We start from the raw sequence: 26,170 nt of genomic DNA on the forward strand, positions 1-26,170 counted from the left end.
ATGTTCCATAATCCACTGTATAGTGCATGGCGATGGATACATTGTAAGAATATTATCCCGTTTCTTTCCTATTCCGATCAGATAATGAGTAAGGGGAAAGAAACATTGTCTAGATGTCTCTGCAGGCACTCTGGTCTCTCGAATGTTTCTCTCGTAGTCCCTACGCGAAGTATGGTAACACAGTCGTTTTCAGATAATAGTTCTCTAAATTTTTGCAACAGGGTTTCGTGAAAACTACAACGTCTTTTTTCCAAGGATTTCAAATTTAAGTTACCCATGTATTTTGTAAAACTGTCAAATGGTATGTACCGCCCTATTACGATACTGATAACACATCTCTGGATTTATCCGATTACTGTTGTCGTGCCTGCTTCATAAACAAACACTGGGACAGTCTTCCTCCCGTGTCCCTGATTTTACGAGATCATTTATACGATGTGGTTGGTCAAGATGTTCAGTAATCTTTTAATCTTTTACTCTAGTGTACTTTCTCTTTGTCATAGGCATTATCTTACATTCATCCTCATTTAAAGAGACCTGCATTTCATTACACCAAGTGAAAATTTTGTCCAATTATCTTTGAAACTGGCTACGATCGTTCAAAGACGATAATTTGCTGTACACAACGGCACAATCACCGAAAGATCTTATACCGCTGCTGATCACATCTGATACATTGTTTATATACAGGGTGACAATGACTGAACTACAGGGTGATCAAAAGTCACTATAAAGGTGAAAACTTAATAAACCACGTAATAGTGTAGATAGAGAGGTAACAATTGACACACATGCTTGGAATGACATGGGGTTTTATTAGAACAAAAAAAAAAAAAAAAACAAAGTTCACAAAATATCCGACAGGTGGCGCGTGAAAGATCTCTTGCGCGCGTTTTTTGGTGATGATCGTGTGCTCATTCGCCACTTTCGTCTGCTTGGCCTCCCAGGTCCCCAGACCTCAGTCCGAACGATTATTGGCTTTGGGATTACCTGAATTCGCAAGTGTATCGTGATCGACCGACATCTATAGGGATGCTGAAAGACAACATCCGACGCCAATGCCTCACCATAACTCCGGACATGCTTTACAGTGTTGTTCACAACATTATTCCTCGACTACAGCTGTTGTTGTGGAATGATGGTGGACATACTGAGCATTTCCTGTAAAGAACATCATCTTTGCTTTGTCTTACTTTGTTATGCTAATTATTGCTATTCTGATCAGATGAAGCGCCATCTGTCGGACACTTTTTGAACTTTTGTATTTTTTTGGTTCTAATAAAACCCCATGTCATTCCAAGCATGTGTGTCAATTTGTACCTCTCTATCTGCATTATTTCGTGATTTATTCAATTTTCAAATTTATACTGACTTTTTGATCACCCGGTATATGAAAAAAAGTATTTATAAACTACGATGTGCATGCACTTTATTCAAAATGTAAACGTCATTACAGATATTCGGATTTAGGTTATGACTTGTTCGATATGCCTGCCATCATTGGCGATGATGTGCCCACGATGAACAGCGAAATTGTGCATGATGCGTTGAAGTGTCTCAACATCTATGCTGTCGATGACGTCCTGAATGGCTATTTTCAGCTCAGCGGTGTTTTTTTGACTATTGCTATACACTTGTCTTTAATATAGCCCCACAAAAAGAAGTCACATGTGAGCAGACCCGGAGAATATGGCGGCCAATCAAGGCGCATGTCAGTGGCCTCTGGGTACCCGAGAGCCAGAATGCGATCTCCAAAGTACTCTTCCAGGACATCGAATATGTGGTGTCACCGCCAGACACCACACTTGCTAGGTGGTAGCCATTAAATCGGCCGCGGTCCGCTAGTATACGTCGGACCCGCGTGTCGCCACTATCAGTGATTGCAGACCGAGCGCCGCCACACGGCAGGTCTAGAGAGACTTCCTAGCACTCGCCCCAGTTGTACAGTCGACTTTGCTAGAGATGGTGCACTGACAAATTACGCTCTCATTTGCCGAGACGATAGTTAGCATAGCCTTCAGCTACGTCATTTGCTACGACCTAGCAAGGCGCCATTATCATTTGCTATTTATCTTGTGATGCATGTACCGTCAGACCGATGTTCACCAATTATGGATTAAAGTTAAGTATTCCCGAAGCTACGTACTTTTCTTCCTACTATAAACTCCTATAACTGTTCCAGACCTCACGCCAGCCTGCGTGAGCTTCAACGCGTGCTTTTCGGCTACCCATCATAGTGGCTTGGCTGTCTTGCCAAGTCACAACAGAATACTCTCCTGTTTGGATGTAGTCGAGCTCCCTCTTGCATGAACCACATCTTGTCGAAATCATGGTCACTTTGAATAATGGGGATCAAATCTTCTCGCAAAACCTTCACGTACCGTTCGGTAGTCACCGTCCCATCAAGTACTTCGTGACAGGACATTGCACACGACACAGTCACCCGTTGAGGGTGAAGAGACTTCTCGATCGCTAAATGCGGATTCTCAATCTCCCAAACGCACCAGTTTTGCTTATTGACGACCCCATCCAAATGAAAGTTGGCAAAACTAAACCTTGCGCATGATAATTCCCATCATGCCCCGCGGACAAAGGTGCAGTTGGAACGTTCTAACACAAACCGTTCAGAGGTTATAATGATTTTATTTCATATAGTTCAATAATTGCCACCCTGGCCTTTTGCATACGGAGCTTCATGTTTTTAAATATTTCAGATATGAAAAACCTTTTATAATTTGCTGATTCTAGCCACGCGACAACTTGGCGTCAGTAAAATGAACAGGTTTCTTAAAAAAAAAAAAGGCCTCTACAGTTTGTCTGACGAACTGGTTTCAGGCTCTGTCTCCGGTTGATACTGATCTTCGGCCGGACATTGCTGCTTGTCCTGTTCCAGAGGTTGCCCCTCAGTCTGCAAGATCCGGGCGGTCGCAGAGGGTGGGCTTCATGGTTGTGACTCAAATGACTCTGAGCACTATGGGACTTAACTGCTGAGGTCATCAGTCCCCTAGCTTAGAACTACTTAAACCTAACTAACCTAAGGACGTCACACACACCCATGCCTGAGGCAGGATTCGAACCTGCGACCGTAGCGGTAGCGCGGTTTCAGACTGTAGCGCCTAGAAGCGCTCGGCCACTCCGGCCGGCCTTAAAGGTGGTTGGGAGCTCCAACGTCAGGCGCGTAATGGGGCCCCTTAGGGATATGGCTGCAAGGTAGGGGACGAAAACCAATGTGCACTCCGTGTACATACCGGGGGAGTCATTCCAGATGTCGTAAGGGTCCTTCCGGATGCCATGAAGGATACAGAGTGCACCCATCTACAGGCGGTCGCTCATGTCGGCACCAATAATGTGTGTCGCTATGGATCGGAGGAAATCCTCTCTGGCTTCCGGCGACTATCTGATTTGGTGAAGACTGCCAGTCTCGTTGGCGGGATGAAAGCAGAGCTCACCATCTGCAGCATCGTCGACAGGACTGACTGCGGACCTTTGGTACAGAACCGAGTGGAGGGTCTGAATCAGAGGCTGAGACGGTTCTGCGACCGTGTGGGCTGCAGATTCCTCGGCTTGCGCCATAGGGTGGTGGGGTTTCGGGTTCCGCTGGATAGGTCAGGAGTCCACTACACACAGCAGGTGGCTACACGGGTAGCAGAGGTTGTGTGGCGTGGACTGGGCGGTTTTTTATGTTAGATGGCCTCGGACAAGTACAGAAAGGGCAACAACCTCAACGGGTGCGGGGCAAAGTCAGGATATGCGGGGACCAAGCAGCAATCGCTACTGTAATTGTAAACTGTCGAAGCTGCGTTGGTAAAGTACCGGAACTTCAAGCGCTGATAGAAAGCACCGAAGCTGAAATAGTTATAAGCACGGAAAGCTGGCTGAACCCAGAGATAAATTCTGCCGAAATTTTTACAAAGTCACAGACGGTGTTTAGAAAGGATAGATTGCATGCAATCGGTGGTGGCGTGTTTGCCGCAGTTGGTAGTAGGTTATCCTGTAGTGAAATAGAAGTGGATAGTTCCTGTGAATTATTATGGGCGGAGGTTATACTCAACAACCGAGCTAGGTTAATAATTGGCTCCTTTTACCGATCTCCCGACTCAGCAGCATTAGTGGAAGAACAACTGAGAGAAAATCTGGAATACATTTCACATAAATTTCCTCAGCATGTTATAGTCTTAGGTGGAGATTTCAATTTACCAGTTACAGACTGGGATACTCAGATGTTTAGGACGGGTGGCGGGGACAGAGCATCGAGTGACATTATACTGAGTGCACTGTCCGAAAATTATCTCGAGCAATTAAACAGAGAACCTCCTTGTGGAGATAACATCTTGGACCTACTGATAACAAACCGACCCGTACTTTTCGACTCTGTATGAGCAGAACAGGGTATCAGTGATCATAAGGCCGTTGCAGCATCCCTGAATATGGAAGTAAATAGGAATTTAAAAAAAAGGAGGAAGGTTTATCTGTTTAGAAAGAGTAATAGGAGGCAGATTTCAGACTGCCTAACAGATCAAAACGAAACTTTTTGTTCCGACACTGTAATGTTGTGTGTTTATGGAAAAATTTCAAGGCAATCGCAAAATGCGTTTTAGACAGGTACGTACCGAGTAAAACTGTGAGGGACGGGAAAAACCCACCGTGGTACAACAACAAAGTTAGGAAACTGCTGCGAAAGCAAAGATAGCTTCACTGCAAATTTAAACGCAGCCAACACCTCTCAGACAAACAAAAGCTAAACGAAGTCAAAGTTAGCGTAAGGAGGGCTATGCGTGAAGCGTTGAGTGAATTCGAAAGTAAAATTCTATGTACCGACTTGACAGAAAATCCTAGGAAGTTCTGGTCTTACGTTAAATCTGTAAGTGGATTGAAACAGCATATCCAAACACTCTGGGATGATAATGGCATTGAAACAGAGGATGACACGTGTAAAGCTGAAATACCAAACAGATTTTTCCAAAGTTGTTTCATAGAGGAAGAACGCACTGCAGTTCCTTCTCTAAAACTTCGCACGAACGAAAAAATGGCTGACATCGAAATAAGCCTCCAAGGAATAGAAAAGCAACTGAAATCAGTCAAGAGAGAAAAGTCCACCGGACCTCACGGGATACCAGTTCGATTCTACACAGAGTACGCGAAAGAACTTGCCCCCCCTTCTAGCAGCCGTGTACCGCAAGCCTCTAGAGGAACGGAAGGTTCCAAGTGATTAGAAAAGAGCACAGGTAGTTCCAGTTTTCAAGAAGGGTCGTCGAGCAGTTGACCAAAACTATAGGCCTATATGTCTGACATCGATCTGTTTTCGAATTTTAGATCATGTTTTTTTGCTGTCGTATCATGTCATTTCTGGAAACCCAGAATCTACTCTGTAGGTATCAACATGGATCCCGGAAACAGCGATCGTGTGAGACCCAACTCGCTTTATTTGTTCATGAGACCCAGAAAATATTAGATACAGGCTCCCAAGTGGATGCAATTTTCCTTGACATCCGGAAGGCGTCCGATACAGTTAGGCACTGTCGCCTGACAAACAAAGTAAGAACCTACGGACTGTCAGACCAGCTGTGTGGATGGATTGATGAGTTTTTAGCAAACAGAACACAGCATGTTGTTCTCACTGGAGAGACGTCTACAGACGTTAAAATAACCTCTGGCATGCCACAGGGGAGTGTTATGGGAACATTGATTTTCACAATATATATAAATGACAAATGACATAGCAGATAGTGTCGGAAGTTCCATGCGGCTTTTTGCGGATGATGCTGTAGTATACAGTGAAGTTGCAGCATTAAAAAATTGCATCGAAATGCAGGAAGATCTGCAGCGGATAGGCACTTGGTGCAGGGAGTGACAACTGACCCTTAACATAGACAAATGTAATGTATTGCGAATACATAAAAGGAAGGCTCTTTTATATTATGATTATATGATAGCGGAACAAACACTGGTAGCAGTTACTTCTGTAAAACATCTGGGAGTATGCGTGCGGATCGATTTGAAGTGGAATAATCATATAAAATTAATTGTTGGTAAGGCGGGTGCCAGGTTGAGATTCATTAGGTGAGTCCTTAGAAAATGTAGTCCATCAAGAAAGGAGGTGGCTTACAAAACACTCGTTTTACCTATACCTGAGTGTTGTGGTTTGGCAAGACAGCCAACCCACTATGAGGAAGTCGAAAGGCACGCGTTTAAGCTCACGCAGGCTGGCGTGAGGTCTGGAACAGGACAAGGTAATTATAATAGCAAATAACGTACGTAGCTGCTGGAATACTTAACTTTAATCCATAATAGGTGAACATCGCTCTTGACGGTACATGTTTTACAGCATCGATAGTAACTGGTAATGGCGCCTTGCTAGGTCGTAGCAAATGACGTAGCTGAAGGCTATGCTAACTATCGTCTCGGCAAATGAGAGCGTATTTTGTCAGTGAACCATCGCTAGCAAAGTCGGCTGTACAACTGGGGCGAGTGCTATGAAGTCTCTCTAGACCTGCCGTGTGGCGGCGCTCGGTCTGCAATCACTGATAGTGGCGAGACGCGGGTACGACGTATACTAACGGACCGCGGCCGATTTAAAGGCTACCACCTAGCAAGTGTGGTGTCTGGAGGTGACACCACACCTGAGTATTGCTCATCACTGTGGGAACCATACCAGGTCGGGTTGACAGAGGAGATAGAGAAGATCCAAAGAAGAGCGGCGCGATTGATCACAGGGTTATTTGGTGAGCGTGATAGCGTTACGGATATGTTTAGCAAACTCAAGTGGCAGACTCTGCAAGAGAGGCGCTCTGCATCGCAGTGTAGCTTGCTGTCCAGGTTTCGAGAGGGTACGTTTCTGGATGAGGTATCGAATATATTGCTTCCCCCAACTTATACCTCCCGAGGAGATCACGAATGTAAAATTAGAGAGATTCGAGCGCGCACGGAGGCTTTCCGGGAGTCGTTCTTCCCGCGAACCGTACGCGACTGGAACAGGAAAGGGAGGTAATGACAGTGGCACGTAAAGTGCCCTCCGCCACACACCATTGGGTGGCTTGCAGAGTATAAATGTAGATGTAGATGCAGACGTTATCAGTCGCAACGGCAGAAGTGATCTTACTACCGAGTGTCTTGGTTCGCGGACACAGGGACATACGCCGGATCGGACTGCGATGTTGGCCCGTCCGTGGGAGTGCGCGCGGCCCCGTCCAGTGCGTGCGGGCAGTCCCTTTGTACCCGCCGGAGCGGACCGCGGTGCCTCGGCGACGCAACGGTGGCGCGGCAGAAGGGGCCTCTGCGCCGCTGTACCAACTAATTACCTGCGGGAGCCGTACGTCTCGGGCCGGGCCGGCGCCTCGTTTATTTGTGGCGGGGGCCGCGCAGCGTCTCTCGATCGCTACCGCCTGCTCGCCGGCCGCCTGATTAGCATCTCAACATCCCGGCTCGGCTGAAAAAGATATTACTAAGTGCTGCTGCGCCTACCGGAGAAACAAGAACGCCGCGCTGTCGGCCTCCGCGGGGTGGGCACTCCCTATTTATCGACGTGCGCTCCTATTTCTCTCCAAACCCTCCCGCACCTTCCACCAGTTTCATCCGGGTGGTGTTCTTTCTTTTTTGTTTCCGATGCTGCGGTTGTTCCTTTCCTGTTCGGACGTACGTCTGTCTGTCGGAGCGCGCGCGGGAGGCGGCCGATAGACCTCACCGCCGATGACGTACGGACACGAACAATGGAGATGAAGACGTCTCATATAATGGCCAGATACATCTTCTCCCCCACCCTCGGCGAGATTCCAATGGCCGGTACGTCGGCGCCCCTGCGTAGGCGGGCGCATTAATCAGCTGCTGTGGAGCTGGGGGGAGGAGGCAACAGGCGCACATGTCCTGTGGCGTACGTGAGCGCTGCTGGCTCTTACTGCTGGCTCTTACTGCTGGGATTGTCCAGAGGGACGTTGGGGCTGATATTGGTCACTTGATTACACAAAAAGATAACTGCCGAGGTTTAGTTGACCACGTTCATTCTACGCCAAAGACACTGCTCACATACACTCACGTGACGAAAGTCATAACAGACCTTCTAATATCGTGTCGGACCTCCCTTTACCCGGCGTAGTGCAGCAGCTCGCCATGGCGTGGACTCAACCACTCGAAGGAAGACCATCCAGAAATATGGAGGCACATATATATAGCCGTCCATAACAGCGAAAGTGTTGCTGGTGCAAGATTTTGCGCACGGACTGACCTCTCGATTATGTCCCATAAATGGAGGTGGGGGAGTTAGGTCATTTTGGTGCGGGGGGGGGGAGGAGATATAGGGAAGACTGGGGGGAAGGGGAGAATCAAATATACAGAAAGGGGGAGAAGAAAGAGAGATCATGAACTATATGTTATGTTAACCTGGGACCTAGAAACGACGGAGAGGCTCCGTCCCCGCCGCAGCCGCAGTAGTCCGCAACACCACGACGACTACCGCAGTCCACTTCACCCCTCCGCCGCCTCACACCGAACCCAGGGTTATTGTGCGGTTCGAGCCCCGGTGGATCCCCCAGGGAACGTCTGACACCAAACTAGTGTAACCCCTATGTTTGCGTGGTAGAGTAATGGTGGTGTACGCGTACGTGCAGAACTTGTTTGCGCAGCAATCGCCGACATAGTGTAGCTGACGCGGAATAGGGGGAAACAGCCCGCGTTTGCCGAGGCAGATGGAAAACCGCCTAAAAACCATCGACAGACTGGCCGGCTCACCGGACCTCGACACAAATCCGCCGGGCGGATTCGTGCCGGGGACCGGCGCTTCTTCCCGCCCGGAAAGCCGTGCGTTAGACCGCACAGCCAATCGGGCGGGCTATCAACTATATACGCTTCCGTCTCAATTTTCTTCTTATTTGTCTATTACAAATGCGGAGCAGTATAATCTGAATCCGGTATATAATTGAATTCCCTATTTATATGAAACCATTAATTTTCATAGGTAGGATATTATCATTAGCTAAGTTACAGTCATTACTACAGCAGCTTGTTTTTAGTTATATTCTGTAAGTTGCATTCAGTAGGTTGCGATCAGTAGGCTTGTCTGATAATGTACAGTAAGTGGCTATTTGCAGATGCTCACTATTTTCCTATTTATAACCAGTAAATTTTAGCAGTATTTTACACACTATAGCTTGGACATACATTATTGTATTTAGTTACTGCTAGTCAGCTATATACATCACAACTTTTCACAGCTACAATTAGACCACCTATTACTGTTGGTACATTTTTTACATGTAGCCAGTTTTTCAACTTTTTTACACAGATTTTTAGTAAGCTGATCATCTGTAGCTACGGGTTGTTAGGCATCTACCGTTCTAGGTAAAAAGACATTTCTATTACTAAGTTGTTAGCCATTTACATTTCCAGGTAATTAACCATTTATTATTGCAGGTGCTAAACAATCTACAGCCTACAGGTGGTGATTTATTTTGCTACAGATGGTTAGCTGAGTGTAAACAATGACCTGACGACAGTCTATCCTTAAAGTTACAGATGCTTTACTCTACAGTTACAAGTGAAGTTAACGGGTAATAAGCACTTTTAGTCATTCAGGTTAGGAAGTCAAACCTTTTCTACTTACTTTATACGTCTTATGTGAATGTAGCTAGTTACATTCACTTCGCTAAGCGTATTTAGGACTTCGTATGCATTTCTGAACTATTTATTCCACTGTATCAAAAGTACACAACGATTCCCACATTTCCTTTCTCCTGTAGTTAACGTTGTCACTTCGTTTCCGGTACTGATTAGGAATTGTTTCTCTGTGTACTCCAGTTATCGCTTCTCTCCACTTGATGCACCTTGTGCTCTGTTTTCGCCGGCGTATTTCCCACTATTGACATCTCGGCACCGGTTCACCGACGTACCCTAAGATTTACAGTACCACACAATTTGTGTACAAGCCGCTAGATACAATTCTTTCACGATAAGTACTTGCAACATGCATATATTACAGTATTTGTGGTTTCATTATTATATAATTGTGCCCAAGCTTCTTTTCCTTTAGTCACGTTCTGATACCTAATATCAGCTAATGATTGAGAATAGTCTCTCCACTTACACCAGTCATAGGCTCCAGTCCCATGATGCGCTTCGTCTTTGTTTCTGTTGGAAGGTTCCCTGCAAGCATGCTACTGACCTCGCTACAGATATTTGGAGATTACTTCCCAAATTTCCCATCCATAGCGCCACTTATCATTGATATTAACATATTTTATTTATCATTAGTTTTGCATATTACTTATTACGCTGCTTATGTCCACTTACATTTTTGTTAATGCCTTGCGATAACTACAGTAGTGTAAGGTTTTGTTTTACTATTTTGTCGTACTTTCATCTCCACCCTGTGATTAACTTCAAGATATGAATGTCATTAGCTGATTAGCTCCTGTTCTGACATGGTGTCTGCACTTGTTGTTTCGCTTCTTCATACCATTTTTGTACTGGCACTATGAACCACATGTAAGCATTTACCTGCTATACAGTGTTAATGGACGCAGTATTATATTACTTACTGCTCCTGTATCTTTTTATGACCACGGCATTTTGCTGTATGCATTTTATTGTTGACATTCCCAAATAGTGCCATAGGTATAATAAGTATGTACCATATTTTATATTTGAATTTTTAAAATTTTTAAACTTTTCGTCCTCATTTTTATATTCTTATCAGACTCCTACTTATTTGTAGCGTATTTTGCCGTGAAGACTTCCGAAAAAGGCCGTTAAGTACCCGAAACAGGTAAAGAAATGAAAACTCTTTTATGTACATGGTTGATGATTATTTCGTTGTACCTTCCTAAATTTTATTGACGGCGTATGCTCTTATTTCTTAACTATTTCTCGCCCGTATTATATATGAGATTGCATGAAGTCTCCCGGAGTATTTCAGTAGAGAGAAAGCAATAGAAAATGAGTAAACGCTGATATGGACATTCAAAGATAAAGTTCATCTCGTGCTATATGCACGTTTCTAACATCGTAGTGATCTTCTAGTTGAAACTAACTTTGTTCGTCCCTAGGTTCCATTACGTTTGGTAGAGAATTGCTCCCTACCCTACTATTCACATCTCAGTTTATAAGATTGTATTTTTTTCCATTTTATTGAGAGATTCTTGCATTTCAATTTAAAAATATTGATTATGCTCCACGCTTCACGAATCTAGGCTGTACGCTTCTAAGATTTTCAGATACACTCTATCTGTCTACTCTGTCAGTTTTACTGCCCAATCATACATCTACATACATACTTCGCAAGCCATCGTATGGTGCGTGGCAGAGGGTACCTCTACCACTATTAGTCATTTCCTTTCCTGTTCCACTCGCAAATACAGACAGGGAAATTGGAAATTTGTGGTAAGGTCTTATGGGACCAAACTGCTGAGGTCATCGGACCCTAAGCTTACACACTACTTAATCTAACTTAAACTAACTTACGCTAAAGACGACACACACCCACGCCCGACGGAGGACTCGAACCTCTAACGGGGGGGGGGGAGCCGGGCGTGACAAGACGCCCCAAACCGCGCGGCTACCCAGGGGCACAGGGAAATATGGCTATCTATATGCAACCACACGACCCGTAATTGCTCTTATCCTCGTGGTCTTTACGCGAAATGTGCAGTGGCAGCACTAGGATCGTTCTGCAGTCTCTAGTTCTCTGAATTTTCTCAATAGTGGCACTCGGAAAGAACGTCGCCATCCTTCTACAGATTCCCACTTGAGTTCTCGAGGCATCTCCGTAATACTTGTGTATTGGTAACAAACCCAACAGCCTGCCTGTGAATTGCTTTGATTGTTGTTGTAGTGGTCTTCAGTCCTGAGACTGGTTTTATGCAGCTCTCCATGCTACCCTATCCTGTGCAAGTTTCTTCATCTCCCAGTACCTACTGCAGCCTACATCCTTCTGAATCTGCTTAGTGTATTCATCTCTTGGTCTCCCTCTACGATTTTTACCCTCCACGCTGCCCTCCACTACGAAATTGGTGATCCCTTGATGCCTCAGAACATGTCCTACCAATCGATCCCTTCTTCTAGTCACGTAGTGCCACAAACTCCTCTCCTCTCCTATTCAGTACGTCCTCATTAGTTCTACCCATCTAATCTTCAGCATTCATCTGTAGCACCACATTTCGAAAGATTCTATTCTCTTCCTGTCCAAACTATTTATCGTCCATGTTTCACTTCCATACATGGCTACACTCCATACAAACGACTATCAGAAACGACTTCCTGACACTTAAATCTATACTCGATGTTAACAAATTTCTCTTCTTCAGAAACGCTTTCCTTCCCATTGCCAGTCTACATTTTATATCTTCTCTACTTCGACCATCATCAGTTATTTTGCTCCCCAAATAGCAAAACTCCTTTACTACTTTAAGTGTCTCATTTCCTAATCTAATTCCCTCAGCATCACCCGACTTAATTCGACTACATTCCATTATCCTCATTTTGCTTTTGTTGATGTTAATCTTATATCCTCCCTTCAAGACACCATCCATTCCGTTCAACTGCTCTTCCAAGTCCTTTGCTGTCTCTGACAGAATTACAATGTCATCGGTGAACCTCAGCGTTTTTATTTCTTCTCCATGGATTTTAGTACCTACTCCGAATTTTTCTTTTGTTTCCTTTACTGCCTGCTCAATATACAGATTGAATAACATTGGGGAGAGGCTACAACCCTGTCTCACTCCCTTCCCAACCACTGCTTCCCTTTCATACCCCTCGACTCTCATAACCGCCATCTGGTTTCTGTACAAATTGTAAATAGCCTTTCGCTCCCTGTATTTTACCCCTGCCACCTTTAGAATTTGAAAGAGAGTATTCCAGTCAACATTGTCAAAAGCTTTCTCTAAGTCTACAAATGCTAGAAATGTAGGTTTGCCTTTCCTTAATCTTTCTTCTAAGGTAAATCTTAAGATCAGTATTGCCTCACGTGTTCCAACATTTCTACGGAATCCAAACTGATCTTCCCCGAGGTCGGCTTCTACCAGTTTTTCCATTCGTCTGTAAAGAATTCGCGAAGGTATTTTGGAGCTGTGACTTATTAAACTGTTAGTTCGGTAATTTTCACATCTGTCAACACCTGCTTTCTTTGGGACTGGTATTATTATACTCTTCTTGAAGTCTGAGGGTATTTCTCCTGCCTCATACATCTTGCTCACCAGATGGTAGAGTTTTGTCAGGACTGGCTCTCCCAAGGCCGTCAGTAGTTCTAATGGAATGTTGTCTACTCCCGGGGCCTTGTTTCGGCTCATGTCTTTCAGAGCTCTGTCAAACTCTTCACGCAGTATCGTATCTCCCATTTCCTCTTCATCTACATTCTCTTCCATTTCTATAATATTGTCCTCAAGCACATCGCCCTTGTATAGACCTTCTATATACTCCTTCCATCTTATGCTCTCCCTTCTTTGGTTAGAACTGGGTTTCCATCTGAGTTCTTGATATTCATACAAGTGGTTCTCTTTTCTCCAAAGGTCTCTGTAATTTTCCTGTAGGCAGTATCTATCTTACCCCTAGTGAGATAAGCCTCTACATCCTTACATTTGTCCTCTAGCCATCCTTGCTTAGCCATTTTGCACTTCCTGTCGCTCTCATTTTTGAGACGTTTGTATTCCTTTTTGCCTGCTTCATTTACTGCATTTTTATATTTTCTCCTTACATCAATTAAATTAAATATTTCTTCTGTTGCCCAAGGATTTCTACTAGCCCTCGTCTTTTTACCTACTTGATCCTCTGCTGTCTTCACTACTTCATCCCTCAGAGCAAACCATTATTCTTCTACTGTACTTCTTTCCCCCACTGCTGTCAATTGTTCCCTTATGCTCTCCCTGAAACTCTGTACAACCTCTTGTTCTTTTAGTTTATCCAGGTCCCATCTCCTTAAATTCCCACCTTTCTGCAGTTTCTTCAATTTTAATCTGCAGTTCATAACCAATAGTTTGTGGTCAGAGTCCACATCTGCCCCTGGAAATGTATTACAATTTAAAACCTGGTTCCTAAATCTCTGTCTTACCATTATATAATCTATCTGATACCTTTTAGTATCTCCAGGGTTCTTCCATGTATACAACCTTCTATCATGGTTCTTAAACCAAGTGTTATCTATGATTAAGTTGTGCTCTGTGCAAAATTCTACCAGGCGGCTTCCCCTTTCATTTCTTAGCCCCAATCCATATTCACCTACTATGTTTCCTTCTCTCCCTTTTCCTACACTCGAATTCCAGTCACCCATGACTATTAAATTTTCGTCTCCCTTCACTATCTGAATAATTTCTTTTATTTCATCATACATTTCATCAATTTCTTCATCATCTGCAGAGCTAGTTGGCATATAAATTTGTACTACTGTAGAAGGCGTGGGCTTCGTGTCTATTTTGGCCACAATAATGCTTTCACTATGCTGTTTGTAGTAGCTTACCCGCACGCCTATTTTTTTATTTATTATTAAACCTACACCTGCATTACCTCTATTTGATTTTGTATTTATAACCCTGTATTCACCTGACCAGAAGTCTTGTTCCTCCTGCCACCGAACTTCACTAATTACCACTACATCTAACTTCAACCTATCCATTTCCCTTTTTAAATTTTCTAACCTACCTGCTCGATTAAGGGATCTGACATTCCACGCTCCGATCCGTAGAACGCCAGTTTTCTTTCTCCTGATAACAACGTCCTCCTGAGTAGTGCCCGCGCGGAGATCCGAATGGGGGACTATTTTACCTCCGGAATATTTTACCCAAGAGGACGCCATCATCATTTAACCATACTGAATAAAGCTGCATGCCCTCGGGAAAAATTACGGCTGTAGTTACCCCTTGCTTTCAGCCGTTCGCAGTACCAGCACAGCAAGGCCGTTTTTGTTAGTGTTACAAGGCCAGGTCAGTCAATCACCCAGACTCTTGCCCCTGCAACTATTGAAAAGGCTGCTGCCCCTCTTCAGGAACCACACGTTTGTCTGGCCCCTCAACAGATACCCCTCCGTTGTGGCTGCACCTACGGTACGGCCATCTGTATCACTGAGGCACGCGAGCCTCCCCACCAACGGCAAGGTCCATGGTTCATGGACCATGCTTTGATGTCTCTCTTTATTCCAACATGGTGGGGTTCCCAGACATTCGAGCAGTACTCAAGAACAGACCTTACTGGTTATCTATAAGTGGTCTTGTTTGCAGCTGAGCCACACTTTCCTAAAACTCTTCCAGTAAACCGAAGTCGGTTCATCACACCAACTAGAGATTTTGTCTGTCGTCTTGTATGCTCCTATACTCTCACAGCGACGACCTCCCTGGTGCACTGCTCGCAACACCCTTGTCTGTGATGAAAACTCGCCGTCGACGAGAACGTACTGGGCTCTGTTACTTAAGAAATCTTCGAGACATGTATATCGGAACCCATTCCGTATACTGATCCTCTTGTAAAAGTTTGAATTGGGGCACCGTGCTAAACGCTTTTCGGAAATCTAGGAAAAAGGAATATGGCTTCTGTGGTTCAAACGAGGAAAGTGTTACGCCGTGAACTCTTTGACTGAACGCTGTCAGACTGATAAACTAGAATTTTCATGCCTTTTGGGTATGTAGATTAAAATTTCGATATGCGAACTTATCTTTAGTTGGAGAGTTCTTTCTTATGAAAGATATCTTTGTAGCTTCGTTTTCACCTAGATACGTTACACGTTTTGTACTACCTTCAGTGGATTTATTTGTTTATTTTCCTTCTGCAAATTTTTTTTTACATGCAACCCTTTAAAGAAACTTTTGATATAGAATATTCACATTTGTAAAATGAGCGGTTATTGTCAAATATTTTACAATGGTTTGGATACAGTAAAGAGCTGAGAAGCGTGTCATTCAACTGAGCCTTCTGTGTTGTTTATATACGTATATTCGGTATGTCTCAAGGTTCTAATTTGTAGTACATTTGGATGTATGCATTTGTTTACATACCTCACATGAAGCTATTGGACGTTTATGCTATTGGCTTTAGGTTCAAATGGCTCTGAACACTATGGGAGTCAACTTCTGAAGTCATCAGTCCTCTAGAACTTAGAACTACTTAAACCTAACTAAGCTAAGGACATCACACACATCCAAGCCCGAGGCAGGATTCGAACCTGCGACCGTAGCGGTCACGCGGTTCCAGACTGAAGAACCTAGAACCGCTCGGCCACACCGGCTGGCTGGCTTTAGTTCTACAGTCCTACGCAGGCTACAGCTTGACATCTGCAAACAGAAAATGTTATTTTATTTTTCTGTTTATTATACATTTCCGCCCGAGAATCACTATGTATCGTGTTATTTAGCATGTTACGGTATTTGATATGGTGTGGTGTTTTTACTTTGCTTGTACCGATGTAAGACGATGATTTCATTCGCTTTTATCGTTATATATGCATTTTCTACGATCTGTTCGCGAGGCAAAGAGTTTCTTCGCCATTTAGTGTTGTGGCTGTATAGTGTTCAACTACTTCGTGGCACGTTTCTTTGGACGTGGCGGCGGATTGTAGGTGTTGTTGACGTCTATAGTGTTTACCTCGCGCGCACGTATGTGTGTGTATGTGTTTGTGTGTATGTCCTAGACAGAGAGAGGGAGAGAAAGAGAACTTAACACTACTAAAGACAACAACACTTCAAATCCGCGCTCCACATCCCAGACAAACATGACACAAAACAAATGAACACTACACAGCCACAACAACACGGAAAGGCAGCGGAAACCCTGTGCCTGGCGAACAAATCGCATAAAATGCATATGTAACGACAAAAGCGAAAGAAATTAATATGTTACCTCCATGCAAACCAAGTAAAAACACCACAACATCAAAAACTGTAAGTAACACGCTTAATAACGTGATACACAGTGATTCTCGATCGGGAAGACACTATCAACTGTTTGCTGTTTGCAAATGAAAGGCTGTAAATTCCGTAGTGCACCTAAAGCCAATAGCACAAACATGCAATAGCTTCACGTGAGATATGTAAACAAATGCGTACATTGCCTTTATTACCAAATGTAATACATAACTAGACCCTTTAGGCATACCGTAAGCAGATATCATAGAATGCTTCAACTCAGCGATACATGTCTGAAATCTGTACTGTGTGCAAACCAATGTAAAATATTTTACGATAATCGCTCATTTTACGTGTGTAAATATTTTGTACCAAAAAATTCTGTACAGGTTAACATGTAACAACATTTTTTCAGAAGGAAAATAAACAAACTAACCCATTGAAGATATCACAAAAAGTGCTGAAAAATGTATGGGTGAAAACAAAACCACAAAGGTGTCTCGCATAAGGTAGAATTCCTCTCCAGTTTTCTTAGCAAACACGGAAATAAGAAGAATTGCAATACACACAAGAAGATTATTTTCAGTATAGGAAAAAATTCTTACAATTGAAGTATGTGATGGCTATTGGGAGTGTAACGTTACTCGAACTTTTGAGGTGGAGATCCAGCGAGCCCAGATCACGTGCACTTGCAGCTTATCAATATCTTTCGGACTTTGAAAATTGCCAAAACAGTAGCGTGAGGAGCATTTTACCGACAGGTAGCATTTACAGTTGGCTGTTATGCAGTGACCGTAGAACGACTGGCGACGACACAGCTTCACGTCAACAAAAAAAAAAAAAAAAAAAAAAAAAAAAATGGTTCAAATGGCTCTGAGCACTATGCGACTTAACTTCAGAGGTCATCAGTCGCCTATAACTTAGAACTACTTAAACCTAACTAACCTAAGGACATCACACACATCCATGCCCGAGGCAGGATTCGAACCTGCAACCATAGCGGTCGCTCGGCTCCAGACTCTAGCGCCTAGAACCGCACGGGCACTCGCCGGCTTCATGCCAACAGAGTGGCAATAAGAATAGTCATGTGTCCCTCCAACAGGATTGCAATACAAGAATATCGTAGGACTGTTCGACTTTCAGTGACCATCAGATGAGTGAAAACTGGAATCCAGGCAGATGTTCCAGGTCCACTGTCACCAAGAGCCCTTGGAACATTACGGAATACCTAAATCAGAAGCTCTGGATACTCGGCAGTATGTGAGAAAAACGGTAATCCCTGTTGTAGTCTTTATGGCCATTGTGTCAAATGGCATATTTCAGCAAATATATGGAAATGCTTCTCACTGCAGCTAACATCTCAAACGCCTGTAGGGATGTACTGATTTCTGATTGGCCTGACCGGCTCCTTAATTTGTCACCCATAGGGTATATCTGCTTTGCAATCTGAAGATATGCACTGATCAGGCAGAACACTACGACCGTCTACCAAATAGCCGGTATGTCTACATCTGCCACGGCTACCAGCGGCGACGCGTCAAGGCATGGAATAAATGACGCCTTGGCGGGTCGCTGAAGGCAGCTGACACCAAATCTGCACACACAAGTCACCTAATTCCCATAAATTCAGGAGAGGGGTGCGATGAGCTCTGACTCAAAGTTTAATCACAGTCAGATGAGTTGCAATAATCGCTATGTAGGCGATCTATACTATTCTACACCTTATTTTACGCCTATGTGACGATGCTGTGCTGATTATATTTATATGTTTTGACGATACCATTATGGCCTTATCACTTTAGGACATGGTTTAAAAAAGATCTGAGGATGATCATTACGGACTGAAACCGGTCATCGTCTAAAGAATTGCTATTGTGATCAGAGACTGGAATATGGCTCTGAGCACTATGGGACTTAACATCTATGGTCATTAGTCCCCTAGAAAGAACTACTTAAACCTAACTAACCTAAGGACATCACACAACACCCAGTCATCACGAGGCAGAGAAAATCCCTGACCCCGCCGGGAATCGAACCCGGGAACCCTGGCGCGGGAAGCGAGAACACTACCGCACGACCACGAGCTGCGGACAGACTGGAATAAAATACATTTGACAGCCAGATGATGAGTTCAATAGGGTTCAGATTTGGCGAGTTGGGGGGGGGGGGGGCAAGCACATGAGCTGTAACTCGCCATGGTCTTCCTCGAACCATTCCATCACACTGCTGGCCTTGTGACAGTGCTAATTAACTTGTTGACAAATGCCACGGCCGTCGGGAAACACGATCGTAGTGTAAGGGTGTACGTGGTCTGCAACCAGTGTAAGGTACTTCTCGGCCGTCATGGTGCCTTGCACGAGCTCCACTGGAGCCATGGATGTCCAAGTGTATGTTCCCCAGAGCATAATGGAGCCGTTGCCAGACTGTATCTATTCCACATTATAGGTGTCAATGAGGTGTTCCACTGGAAGACGACGAATTTCCGCCCTCCCGTCTGCATGATGAAAAAGGTAGCTGGATTCATTATACCATACAACGCTCGGCCACTGCGCCAACGTCCAGTGCCGATGGTCACTTGTCCATTTCAGTCGTAGCTACCGATATCGTGGTATCAACATTGGCACTTGCATGCCTGGGTGTCAGCTGCGGAGAAGTGTTCGGTGTACTGGGTGTTCAGCCACATTGTACTGTGGCCAGATTAAAATCTAATATTAGTTCTGAAATCCCTGGGCTAGAAGGACAGAGCGGATGAGGTTATGTTTGTGGAAGGGGGCCAAAATAGGTTACTGTCAGTTGCACTCAACATTTGAACTTTATTTGTTAAAACACCCAATCACACAAGCAAGAATCAAAACTTTAAAGGTTTTAACGAAAGACTTTGTTTGATTTAATTTAGATCGGCTGAAGGCCACATCGAAAATCCAAGACACAAGGCGTAAGCAATGAATTGAGTTCTTTTGGAGGCTTCACTTCTTAAAAAAAAAATTATCTTCAATATAAATAGGCTGAAGGCCTTAGCTTAGATCTTTCCCATAGAACTTGGCTGAAGGCAGAACAGCATATCAACAAAACAATTTAACGGCTTAAGGCCTAGGAAGAAGAGCTTTCAATTTGAAAACGCTGAAGGCCTTATCTTAAAATATTTCGTCTAAAACTCGACTGAAGGCCTCATACTAAAGAATAACAATCTCATTACTTAAGGGCAAGACAAGGATTTTTAATTTTTAAGTTAAGAGAGACTAAAACTCGGCTGAAGGCCACACAGCATGCAGAAAACAATTTTACAGCTTAAGGCCTGAAGGGAACTTATGACTAAAAAGGAAATCATTACGTAAAACCCAAGGAGCGGCGATCAGAAGGTTCCAAGAGTCGGCTTGGGAAGGTAACATTAACGCACGTTTAGGTGAGACAGGCAGCCAGGCCGGCAACCTCTTCAGCGGAAATGAACCCAACCGCAAGCCAGCCGACGAACCAACCAACAAGATCAGTTCTGCTCCGCCCGACCAGTTAAACGTCAACAAGGTGTCAATAGCACAACGTTCTGGATACTGGTACCCAATCCAGATAAGTCAGAATAAGCGCCCAAAACTACCAACACCTCAGTTGTCGAACTACACGCCGTGCTGGAGAGCATCAAGACGACGAGGATAATACACTGCCGAAAACTACGACAACGGCCTGGGCAGGTAACCGGAACGTCAGTGGCCACTAGACAGAAGATACCGCTGGTATACTTCATTAATGACGGAATCAATTAAATTAAACACCACACAGGAAAACGACTGCAATTCTAGCCGACTTCAATGCACGTACATTGTTGCTCGAGGGAATCTCCCAGCCGGCCGCGGTGGTCTAGCGGTTCTAGGCGCTCAGTCCGGAACTGCGGGGCTGCTACGGTCGCAGGTTCGAATCCTGCCTCGGGCATGGATGTGTGTGATGTCCTTAGGTTAGTTGGGTTTAATTAGTTCTAAGTTCTAGGCGACTAATGACCTCAGAAGTTAAGTCGCATAGTGCTCAGAGCCACCTGAATCTCCCAGAAAGCGACAACCCGGATCAAACGAAGAGATGTGATAGCAGTTGAGGCTTGATGGTAGGTTAAGTGAGCACTCCCCTGTAGTGTAAGTCTGCAGGCTTTGGTGGCCAATGTTACTGAAGTTAAAATGTTCTGGGTTATTAGGCCGCGTCATGTTCTAGCAGTAGTAGACACCAAAAGATCCTGAGGAAGATCCCAGCAGAGGGGTCGAAACGTCGAACATTTTAGAAGAAACATGACGCGGCCTAATAACCCAGAACATTTTAACATCACTCAACTTTAGTGTCCAGGATCGGTAAGCGACGAACTTCGTAGTCCCCTCGCAACAATCGCTTCGCAACTCCAACCGCACGTGTACGCCGCCAGCGGCTTCGACCTGATCACGCGCCACCGGGACTTCCTCGCTGCTCTGCCCCAACTGACCGACTGCCACACACAGCACACCCAGAAAATATATCCGCCACACCGAAGATAGTACAGCAGTACTAGTATCGATAGATGCTGCTGCTGCCACTCACTGCGAGACGACAGCAACGTTATGGCGGTAACCGAAGAAGAAATAAGACACCACTGGACTGCAACCAATGATAAGAAAACAAGGCATGACGCGAGCCATTCACAGCTCACCGGCCGGAGTGGCCGAGCGGTTCTAGGCGCTTCAGTCTGGAACCGCGCGATTGCTACGGTCGCAAATTCGAATCGTGCCTCGGGCATGGATGTGTGTGATGTCCTTAGGTTAGTTAGGTTTAATTATTTCTGAGTTCTAGGGCTCTGATGACCTCAGAAGTTAAGAGCCATTTGAACCATTTGAACCATTCACAGCTCAAGTTCCGCCACATTTCGCCTCCTGTACTGTTTTACCTAGCTTACGACGTCCGACATCTGTGAGTTGAGGCCACCTAACTCCACGTCTGGTCACTGTTTCGCCTTGTTCTCGCCACGTACTGAAGAAACTCAGCACAGCGCTCCTCTAACACCCGATGAGACATGCAGTTTCCGAAATTTTCGTGGAAAGCCTCCAGGCCATCACAATCTGCCCTCAGTCAAACTCAGATAGACAGCGCGCCTTCCCCATTCTACACACGGACAGCACACGCTCAGCACCGTGCGTGTGTCTGACTAGCAGTCATTCTTCGACAGCTGACGCTGCTATCGCCTGGAAGGGTTTATATCGATAGTAAGTCGTTGCTCATAATGTTCTGGCTAATCAGCGTATAATTGCATACCAAACTCTAACCAATGACCTTTCCTAATTTGTTTTCGTTTACCATAGTTCCACGACCTGCCCAACATCCTCGTTATAGTCACCCGCAGATGAACAAATCGAAAGTTTTTCCAGTGCCAAATATTTATGATGTATATATGCAGAATGAAGCGACGAATGACAATTTGTATGAAGGCTGGGATTCGAACCTGGGTCTCTGCTCACTTATTAGACCACTGAACACTACTTTACGCTGGCACGGCGACTTTCCTGTTGGAGAGCCTGTGGAATGCTGTTCGAGCTTAGGAGCAATACCAAGTGGGCTGAGGCATAAATGGGAATTTTATGTAACTGAGGCCTTGTTAGTGTAGTGCGTGCAGTTGTGCAGAGCTACTGTGCCAAGATTGTGTGTGGGTACCGCGTGCTCTAAACCAAAATCACAAAAATGTGTCCGTGTGTGGACCTCTGCTTATTCGTCGCCAGTTGATTCGTGAACGACACCGACCATTCTTATCCTGTATCGTTACTGATGACGAGAAATGATGTCTTTGTATTTACGGAAGAAAAGGAAAGGAATGACTGAGCCCAAACAAAGCAGCAACTCCCTGTACAATGACATGTAGGCGTCCACAAAAGATAATGTGTTTAATCTGGTGAAACAACGACGGCGTGTTGTACTACGAATTGCTTCTCCGAGGCGTGACCATCACTGCTCACATTTACTGTCAACGACTGAGACGTCTTGCAGACACAGTCCAAGAAGAACTATCAGGAACAGTGCGTGAATCGATGTTGCTCCACGATAACGCCTGGCCTCATTCTGCTAGACTGACAAAAACACTATATTGAAATTGGGTTGCGAAGTCAGCCTGCGCCCACCTTATCCACTTCATCTTGTGGCCTGAGACTTTCACCTTTTACACTCTCTATCGAACAACCCCCAAGCAAATTCACTTCCGGTCGAAAATGGGCTCGAACACGGCTCGACAAGTTCTTCATCTCAAAAACCACATAATATATATAGTCACAAATTCTAAAATTACCCAAGTGTTGGCAGGCTGTTTAAAATAGCGAAGTAGAATAAATTATTGACGACTAATATGTCTCTAATGTGTATCTGTTGTACACTACTGGCCATTAAAATTGCTACACCAAGAAGAAAGACAGATAATAAACGGGTATTCATTGGACAAATATATTACACTAGAACTGACATGCGACTACATTTTCACGCAATTTGGGTGCATAGGTCCTGAGAAATCAGTGCCCAGAACAACCAGCTCTGGCCGTAATAACGGCCTTGATACTCCTGGGCATTGAGTCAAACAGAGCTTGGATGGCGTGTACAGGTACAGCTGCCCATGCAGCTTCAACACGATACCACAGTTCATCAAGAGTAGTGACTGGCGAATTGTGACGAGCCAGTTGCTCGGCCACCGTTGACCAACGTTTTCAAATGGTGATAAATCTGGAGAATGTGCTGGACAGGCAGCAGTCGAACATTTTCTGTATCCAGAAAGGCCCGTACAGGACCTGCAACATGTAGTCGTGCATTATCCTGCTGAAATGTAGGGTTACGCAGGGATCGAATGAACGGTAGAGCTACGGGTCGTAAGACATCTGAAATGTAACGTCCACTGTTCAAAGTGCCGTCAGTGCGAACAAGAGGTGACCCAGACGTGTAACCAATGGCACACCATACCATGACGCCTAGTGATACGCCAGTATGGCAATGACGAATACAAGCTTCCAATGTGCGTTCACCGCGATGTCACCAAACACGGATGCGACCATCATGATGCTGTAAACAGAGACTGGATTCATCCGAAGAAATGACGTTTGCCATTCGTGCACCTAGGTTCGTCGTTGAGTACACCATGGCAAGCGCTCCTGTCTGTGATGCAGCGTCAAGGCTAACCGCAGCCATGGTCTGCGAGCTGATAGTACATGCTGCTGGAAACGTCGTCGAACTGTTCGTGTAGATGGTTGTTGTCTTGGAAACGTCCCCATCTGTTGACTCAGGGATCGAGACGTGGCTGCACGATTCGTTACAGCCATGCGGATACGATGCTTGTCATCTCGACTGCTAGTGATACGAGGCCGTTGGGATCCAGCACGGCGCTCCGTATTACGCTCCTGAACCCACCGATTCCCTATTCTGCTAACAGTCATTGGATCTCGACCAACGCGAGCGGAAATGTCGCGATATGATAAACCGCAATTGCGAGAGGCTACAATCCGACCTTTATCAAAGTCGAAAACATGATGGATTCTCCTCCTTACACGAGGCATCACAACAACGTTTCACCAGGCAACGCCGGTCAACTGGTGTTTGTGTATGAGAAATCGGTTGGAAACTTTCATGTCAGTATGTTGTATAAGCCGCCACCGGTGCCAACCTTGTGTGAATGCTCTGAAAAGCTAATCATTTGCATATCACAGCATCTTCTTCCTGATGGTTAAATTTCGCGTCTGTAGCACGTCGTCTTCGTGGTGTAGCAATCTTAATGGCCAGTAGTGTATCTGTTAAACATATGAATAAACGCTCCAAACTTATGAATCAACGCAATATTAGTTACGAATACAGCAGCTGGTTTCTTTCTGGTGTCCTCGGTGACGACAGAAGCCAACATTGCGTCACTGAAATGCAATGCGTGTGAACATCAGCGACGGAGCACCTCAGCAGCCAGAACCTCTTGCCACAAAAAGCGTAATGTTTACGACACCGGCGTTGGCCCCTGGTCTCTGCTCGCGGCGTCGAAAACCCACGGGTCTGATCGTTTGGGAGCGGAGCGGGGGCCGCAGACACAGCAGTCGGCGGAATAACAGTGTTCACACCACTATTGTCTGTCCACATAAAGCGGCCGAGATGGAGCCATAAATCCGGGAGCGGTCCCTCCATTTCGGCGGCCGAACAGCGGCGTAATGGCGGCGCCCGCGCGGGATTAGACGTGTGATTTATTTTATTGGAGCGCTGCTTTTTAATTGGCCGCCAGTAATCGGGACCGATTGCGTCTGCATCCGCGGCTGTTCGTTATCTTTAAGGCCGCGATCTCGGCACGGAGTGGCCCCACTGTCATTCCTTTTAGCGCCGATCGGCAATAGAGAAGAACGGTTTTTTGACCGTTGGCAGGGGTGTATACTGCAGTGAAAGTTCCCACGCGAATTACATTATGCAAAACTTTGTTGTCTACACAACTGGAATTAACTATGCTACACCACGAACATGACCTGCTACAGACGTGAAATTTAACCGACAGGAAGAAGACGATGTGATCCGCAAATGATTAGATTTTCAGAGCATTCACACAAGGGTGACGCCGGTGGCGACACTTACAACGTGCTAACACGTGAGAGTTTCCAACCGATTTCTCATACACAAACAGCAGTTGACCGGCGTTGCCTGGTGAAACGCTGTTGTGATGCCTCGTGTAAGGAGGAGAAATGCGAACCATCACGTTTCCCACTTTGATAAAGGTCGAATGCTGCTCGCGTTGGTCAAGTTCCAATGACTGCTAGCAGAATATGGAGTCGGTGGGTACAGGAGGGTAATACGCAACGCCGTACTGGATCCCAACGGCCTCGTATCACTAGCAGTCGAGATGACAGGCATCTTATCCGCATAGCCGTAACGGATCGTGCAGCCACGTCTCGATCCCTGAGTCAACAGATGGGGACGTTTGCAAGACAACAACCATCTGCACGAACCGAACAGTTCGACGACGTGAGCAGCAGCAGGGACTATCAGCACGGAGACCATGGCTGCGGTTACCCTTGACGCTGCATCACGGACAGGAGCGCCTGCGATGGTGTACTCAACGACTAACCTGGGTGCGCGAATGGCAAAACGTCATTTTTTCGGATGAATCCAGGTTCTGTTTACAGCATCATGATGGTCGCATCCGTGTTTGGCGACATCGCGCTAAACGCACATTGGAAGCGTGTATTCGTCATCGCCATACTGGCGTATCACACAGCGTGATGGTATGGGGTGCCATTGGTTACACGTTTCGGTCACCTCTTGTTCGCATTGACGGCACTTTGAACAGTGGACGTTACATTTCAGATGTGTTACGAGCCGTGACTATACCCGTCATTCGATCCCTGCGAAAGCCTAAATGTCAG

Source organism: Schistocerca cancellata, chromosome 7, assembly GCF_023864275.1.
Source record: "Schistocerca cancellata isolate TAMUIC-IGC-003103 chromosome 7, iqSchCanc2.1, whole genome shotgun sequence".
In the NCBI taxonomy this organism is placed as follows: Eukaryota; Metazoa; Arthropoda; class Insecta; order Orthoptera; family Acrididae; genus Schistocerca; species Schistocerca cancellata.